Here is a 7,743-nt window from a genome sequence, read left to right on the forward strand (position 1 = left end):
GCAACACTAAAGTGCTCTTGAGGGGAAGGCAGCAAAAAATCTGTATTTCTACTAGTTATTATGGAGCAATTTGCACAAGGTGGCAATATCCATGCTGTGTATTTGAAAAGCAGAATTATGGCACTGGACAGCAGTCAGTCCAGCTGAACCTACTAGAGTCAAAGGCAGCTGGAGAAGAAGCACCGTATCATTGTGCCTGGATTTTATTTTGATACTGTAGGCCTGATAGAGGGTCCAATCCTCTGCTATGTATTATATTGCTCCACTGAAGTCAACTTATGCCATCCCCAATTTAGCTTTTTCTCTGTTTTTTCTCCCCCTGCCTTACTTCACTATTTGTCTCCTTTCATTGCTGGAATCCGCAGCTGTGAGTAATGATCAGTCGTCTGGGAAACACCGACTGTGTTCTCCATCAGCTGGGTTGTTACATAGGCGCAATGAAAAGTGAGCTGAGGAATGGCATGCAACGAGTCACTGCTTCCTATAGCAGTAAGAGACAAAATGATTATTTGACAGCTCTAGATGTCAGTCTAAAAAAATACAATCAATTGTACCACACAGGCTGGTGTGCCGTGTCCAGTGTGCAATAGTCTTCTGGTGAAGGTAGCATTGGAGGCCACAGGTGCCCAAGGAGCAGCCTGCCCTTGTGCTGGCACCATGCGGTCTCCTTCCCTCTGAGCGCCTTTGCCATGCCGGGTTCCATGCACCACCCTCGTTAGCAATCCAAAGGGCACGCTGAGGATTCAGGAACATTGCTAACACCATGGTGTGTGCATCAGGTCACCATGAGAGAAAGCTATCACAGTGCCGGCCGAATAATGACAAGGAATCTCAGACCTCAGAGATACACATCAGTTATTCCAGCCGCTGCAGGAAAGCCACGGGACTTCTCTGGCACCGCACAAGTGACAGCGTGCAGCCGAGATGAGAACCGAGGTGCTCCTACTGCCCGGGTCCGTTCTCCTTCCTTCAGACACGGTTCTCCCTCCAGCTGAGCACCCAGACACAGCCTTGGAGCACAACCTCTACTCGCCAGCTGCAGCCACAGCTTCCTCAGGCACCCTTGAGGCTCGCAGCAGCTTGGGGGCTTCAGGACTGCGATGCTGGGCACGGGAGCCTGTCCCCCCGCTGGCTGCCGGGGCTGGGGTTCTGCTGTGGCAATTATTTGCTACTGCAGCAGCCTGACAGCTCGCACAGGATGGGAGTGGGGGGAAACAGTAATTGATTTATTTCTTTAATATATGGTTTACAATAGAAAATATGAGCTCCAGGTTGTGTCTCCAAGCAGTTAATGACCAGCTGGGTTAAGGGCCTTCAAATAGTGCCATTGGTCATTAGCTGCCAGGAAGTATCCTTCCTGTCATCTATTATTGCTTAATTGTATCAAGACCCACTACAGTGAAGGACTGTTAAATCTGCAGATTAATTGGAATCTGACCCTTAGTCATTTTAATAATATCAAGGCCGCTGCAGGTTAGCGTTTGGGTTCTTGACATGACAGTCCATAACAAATTTCTTCAGAGCTGTTCTGCTTTATATTAATGCCTAGTAGATGATTGACACAGTAAAACTTAATTGCCCTGTAGAAATCACTGTGGTCAGTTGTATTATGAACTACTTAGGGCCACTTTAATTTACTTTGACACTGCAGACTTTAAAAGCTTCTCTACTTCTATTAAAACCTACTGAGAGGTCTGGTTGCTGTTGTAGCTCATCAGGAAAGGATCACTCTGCAACAGCAAAAGGTAATTATTAGAGCTTTAAATAATTCTCAAATAGGCAAATTACAAAAGAAATGCATATTGATTATTGGGGTGTTTTTTGCTATGCTTCTGGTTAATTAGTTACTAGCAGGGCATGTAAAGAAGCCAACGCATCATTTTAAATTAGTTTTCAAAAATAGGATGCATGCTCAGAACCTGTAAGCGTGACATGCAGTCAGCCCCCTGACTTTTGCATCACCTCTGCAACATCCAGCTTTAATTTTCTGCATGCAGTGCCTCACACAGAAGACACACAACTAACCTCCTTTTTAAGTCAAGCTGCACAGGGTTGTATTTGGAAATCGGGAAACAAAAATATTATGCTGTGATACACAATCACATAGCAGGACCCTAGTACCATGCAAGCAGCAAATGGAAAGGTATCTCTGCCTCCAAGACCCCCCCACTGGCTACTAACATCTTTATAGCTGCTCTATGCTCACAGCTAATTAGTCACAAGTAACATGTGACTGCAAACACAGCAACTGTCCCACCAGGTGAGATCGGTAGCCCACCTAGCCCAGTAGTTTGGTGTTCCAGGGTGGCAACAGGGTGGCCAACTGAAGCATCTCAGCCTGGCCATTGTTTCTGGCTTGCCCTCTTCTCTCCTTCAGCATCCAGGCATCATGCTGGGCTGCTGAGGGGTAAACCACACTTAGTGGGGAGCACAGGGGGGTGTCTGGGCAAGTAAAGTGACTGTGGGTAAATCAGCAACTAGGTTTGCAGGCTGTCCTAGCAGCGATGGGCCTTGCTGAGGAGTTTTGCAACAGTTCTTAGTTTTTTTTTTTTTTTTTTTTTTGTTTGTTTGTTTGTTTGTTTTTTGTTTTTTAAATGGAGAGCCAAGGCAGTCAGCCTATGTACAGCTGAACCGCCAAGTCCGTCAGGTTAGCTAAAATATTTAGGATGCGAAATTTCTCCCATTTTTGGTAAGACCTGGTTAGACCAACATGCTTATTTCAGAAAATCTGGGGATCAAGGATCTTAATGATCAAATTACTCAATCACAATGAAAGATTTGTTATTCAAACATCAGGAAATCCACCCTTGATGCAAGACTTCAGTCAATTCCCCCTGAATAGCTGCAGCTGCTGGAAAACCAAAAGGGTAAGTGCTATGGAGGCAAAAAAAGAAATCAACCCAAACCACCCAGAACGAAACACTCACTGCCTGCCGCATGTTGAGAGGTCGTGCAGGAATAAAGGCTTTTGGGTGCAAACCACAGTACTCCAGCAGAGTGACTGTAGAGTGCAGCCAGCTCTGAGCTCTAGCAAGTACAAGGCAGGCTGGAAAAGCAGGGGAGAGGTTTGGTAATGGATAACGGTAATGGCCAGCCCCATGCACGTGCCCCAGGCAGGCTCAGCCCAGGACCATTATTAACGGTTGGCTGACTGCCTCTCTCGTGGCTGAGGGGATGGAGGCGCTGGGCTCAACCGTCCCATCCCAGCACCCTGCCAGCACCCCCAGAGTGTTTTTTTCCCTCAGGTTTTGTAGCTGAGGAATCTGCCTGAAATCTCTCTGCCCGCCATCAGCACAGCCCCAGGCTGCAGGTGGTGCGTGACACCTGTGCCTACCCATAGGGCTGTGCTGCACAGGTGGCTCTTGTTGGCTGATGTAAAGGCTCACATGGGCTGGGGGCCCCCACCTGGTGTGGATTTCTGATCTGGGAGAACAAAGCAGGATGAGGAAAGGCTGCGGTTAGGTAAGAGGGTGAAGGGTGGTGGTTTTGTGCTGTTCTCTACTGTCCTTCTTGCAGCCAGGGTAGGAACAAAGGCAGAGGTTTGAGCATGTTCCTTTCTTCAGTGTTTTCTGGAGCTCAATGGCAAAATCAGAAGAGGAATTCTAGTGTAATGGAGCAGCCTCGGTAGGTGCCCCAAGCAGGGTGTTCAAAAAACTGCTAATGTTGTGATGAACAATATGTAAGGACTCATTGGCAATGTCTTTTGATAATTTGTGCAAAGAGAGCAAGAACAGGGTTGCAAAAATACATTGGTCACCACTTCATGGTAAGGAAGAGACTTAATTACTTAAGTCTCTTAATTACTATGGAAGAGAACTAATTACTTAACATATCTCATTGCTCTTTTGTTTTTCAGACAATGGGTTGCTTCTTTGAAGCTCTGAGCACATCCTTCTCTCAGTGGAGCCCTAGGAAATGGGCAGTCAGTGTGGAGCTTGGCTGTAAGTACACCATTTTTTTTGAGGATGCAATTTTAGGATTCATGTTAGATGCTGTGCGCCTCAGACAGTGATTCATAAAGCCACCTTCCTTGAGTTAATCCCTCCCTAAAAATCTTTAGACTGATCATGCTTAAAGACAGTACATACTTATTTTACTATGTTCTGATTTTTATATTGCACAATGCTTGTGATTGAATTGCAAACTAAATAAATCAGGTAGTATGCAATCTTAAGATGCTTATAGGAATCCCAGGTTGTGGGGGACTTCAAATTGGTTCAGTTATTTATTCAGTTTTTAAAGGGATGAAATAATAGATTTCCACAACAATAAGAGCATGCATGGAAGCTGTCTGCCATTCCCTTATTCCCCAAACTTCAAAAACAATGACGTTCTGAAATGAACTTAAAGAGCTCTGAAATAAAGAGAAGAAAAATCTTATTCTTTTTCTCTTTTGAAAGCGTTATTCCCATGTGAAGGATAAAAGTAAACATTAAGTAGCTCTAAAGAGAAATATAAAATCTGCTACATCTTCTCAAAGGTATGTGCAAAACAAGCATCTTAGCTATATTTGGAATTTAATCATATCCAAAGCACCTAAAAGCTTTAAAACTTTGTCTTGATATTTGCTTATCTGCTCTCATACACTTGCTTTTAATGTCTGAATGCTTAAAATTCAGGCATCAGCAATCATACCTTCTGTCTCTCCTCATTTGCCTCCAACAGCTTAACCTGCAATTTGTTGTAAGGATTGAACCTTTAAGTAAAGCAGGATCAGACCTTAATTTGATCTGCTATTTATTCGTTGTGTTAATTGTAGCCACAGGGTTGTATTAAGAAAGTCAAAAAGTACCACTTGTAACTACAAAGTGGTTCTCACCTTTTAAATGGAAAACCACTCATTTTCTATTAAAAAAAAAAAAAAAGAAGAAACAAAGGGGGTGTAAGCTAAATAAAGAAGGCAGAAGGTTTTCTGCTTTTCCATTTTAAATGTAATTAATATCGGGACCAAAATGTAGTTGTCTAGGTACAAGCCTGTTCATAGCTTGTACTACAGCTGGTGGGAGCAGATGCCTGATTTCTCACACTTGTTTGTTTGTTTTAAACTGCACATGGGGTTCTCGTTAGGTTAATGGATGTTGGGATTCTTATCTCATATTAATCAAGAATTTCATCAGCATGTATTTCTGTATAGTGTATTTTTCTTATGTTTTTTTTTTTTTTTTGTCCTAATACAAGAAAGATAATGGTAAGTTACAATACAAATGACTGAAAAACAAAACTGAAAATCTCAAAAATTCCAGTCCTACAACAGTCACCACATTGGTAAATTTCTGCTGATCCTGGAAGATTCTGAATGAAAGATCTGTGTTGTGTCTTGCAGTACCTGCTGCAAAATGGGGCACAAAGCTTGAGAACGGTAAACTTAAAACTGAAAAATCCCACCTTAATTCTCTTTCAGGGCAGACTTAGAAATTGAGGTATTCAAATGCCACCAAAATGTAATGGGCTTAGAAGACCCAACTCTGTTAGGCGCCTTTGAAAATCCCAGTCTTAAGATGTTTGATTATTTTGGGAAATGAACAACAAATACATTCAGTTCTCAACTTCTGGGAGTGGCTTTCCTTTACTTGCAATGTTTCTGCCTCCTGTCACAGAGCACAAAACTGTACTGTGTGCTGAGGTCTGTGGCTGCTCAATGACTTCAGAGTGTCACCTTCAGCCTCATGCTTCCTACATTGCAAAAGCAACAAAAACTGGTAAATAATTAGTATATCAATAAAGGCTTGATGCTACACACTCACAGTGAAATGCGACAGAATACCAAAAATGGGAACGCTTTCTTTTTTCTTTTTCATAAAATGTCACTCTTATCTGTGATTCCTTTTATAGTTTCTTTAAAGATAAACACACCAGCTGATCAGTAGATAGTGTGACTGCTAGAGATGTATCAGGATGAGGACTATTGCTGCTTCTGTCCTCCCACCTGTTAAACGTTGTTTTAGCAGGACTCCACCTTGCATTGCAATGAAGATGGGAATTTTTAGGGCTCTTTATTGTTCTTGTCTCATTCCTAGTTCTAGGTTTTCATTATGAAAACATTGACTGGAATGTTCTGGGGGATGAGTGAGAGAGTGGTTTGGGTCCAAGTCTAGCACCTTGACTTTCCCAAGCAGTGAATGATGGCAAGGATCCTGTCAGTAGTGATTACGAGCAGCATAGTCTTGACTTCCTCTTGCTGTTTCTGGGGTTAGCTTCTTAGTATTGGACTGGCACTACAGACCTAGTATGTTAAAATACAGGTAAGCTCAAGATGTCCTTGGCCCGTTATGCTGACAAAGAGCTCTACAAAAAGAACTGCCTCCCACCCCCATCTGTGTGTGTGTGCTGCCCAGGTGGATGTGAGTGAGGAAGGCAGCACCTGGGGAGTAGAAAGGTTGCTCCATGTGCCTTGAATTTTTGTTTATCCAAGAACCTCCTCTGCTGGAAGACTCCACTCACCCATATCAGAGGGTCACACACAAATACTAAGATGTGTCACCCCACCTCTATAGAAAAAGAGGTAGTGAACTGTGATTTCTGTTTATGTGCGAGGAGGGCTTACATCCGCAAATCTAGAAGGCCTTAATACAAGCACTGCAGAACCTTGCATTATTTCTGAAGCTTGTGGTGTCCCAGGTGAGTTCTATGTCCTGAGTTTGCCCAGTTTATTAGGTATGCTTTGTTAGATGTGCTTTGTATGAAGAAAAGTTATGTAACCTGTTAATATTCTGTCAACCTGATTATTAGAGGTTTTTCTTCCTCCAGTAAACTGGTTTATTTGGTGATCTTGTTCTGCTTCCTTTACAATAGAGCATAATGACATCTGTATCTGTTACTACTCTTTACTTACTAGAAATAAATATGAAAGTAGGGTTTCTTCAAAGTCTTGAAGCGTTTCAAAGTAATTCAGAGCCGAACTTACCCAGCTAAATGCTCCTGTGATTTTTAAATGTGAATGTAATAGTGCTTCTACCATGAGTTTTAGTGGTGAAGGTCAACAAAACTCATAATCAAACCCAGGGGAAATTTGCCTTTGTTATGTGGAAATTTTCCAGTACAGATGTCAGTGTTGGATGGAGTTTGGTGACTAATGACCTCTGAAAACATCCTTTCTGTAGGTTAATGAGCTTAAAAATTATGCGTGTAACGTAAGTTAGAAAAAGAATTTGGTTTGTTCATGTGAGTTGTGAATACTTGCAAGAAAATTTGTGGCTTGTATTCTTCATGTCCAGCTGCCAACTGGACTGGTACTGGTGGCTCTTTTATGGCTAGAAAACAAAGCCTGGGCCACTAATTGCAGCCATGCCAAAATCGCTGCAACACCTGAAATTTGGTAGAAATTCTGAATGGGAACTATGCCCCGAAATGCTGATCCTGACCTGCTGGATGCGTTGTGCAGTTACTTTGCTAGTGCACTGTCTTCCACCCATTCCTTCTCCAGCTGTCATGGTCTTTGGGGTTATGACAAGCCTGTGTATGGCAACTTACGTAAAGTCTAGAGAGACATAGGTGCAGCTAGATTTCCATGTGCCATTGTTACAGGAGAGTAGGTTTTCTGGCATTGAAGCATCCATAAAAAATAAGATTGAGAAAATTGCAAGGGTGTAGGTGACAGCCCACAATAAGTGATCCTGGAAGCCTCTAAGGTTACTTTGACTTGGCCGTTTTGGTTTGTGTGCTGTGAATCTGTAGGATGTTTGAGATAATCACACCTTCCTCATGGTGTCTTGTGCCAAATCGGTATCTTCTGAAGATCTTTGA

The 7,743-nt window shown here is 42.8% G+C and overlaps 1 long non-coding RNA gene across 1 annotated transcript; it reads right to left on the reverse strand.

Moving 5' to 3' along the window:
- Nucleotides 1-437: 437 nt before the first annotated feature.
- Nucleotides 438-3,190, reverse strand: LOC110352978 (uncharacterized). The gene is made up of 2 exons (XR_002402860.4): nt 2,026-3,190; nt 438-1,730 (listed from the first exon to the last, which is right to left on the reverse strand). It is a non-coding gene; the product is annotated as an uncharacterized lncRNA (long non-coding RNA).
- Nucleotides 3,191-7,743: the final 4,553 nt, after the last annotated feature.

The sequence above is a fragment of the Anas platyrhynchos genome, chromosome 5 (genome assembly GCF_047663525.1).
Source record: "Anas platyrhynchos isolate ZD024472 breed Pekin duck chromosome 5, IASCAAS_PekinDuck_T2T, whole genome shotgun sequence".
NCBI classification, from domain to species: Eukaryota; Metazoa; Chordata; class Aves; order Anseriformes; family Anatidae; genus Anas; species Anas platyrhynchos.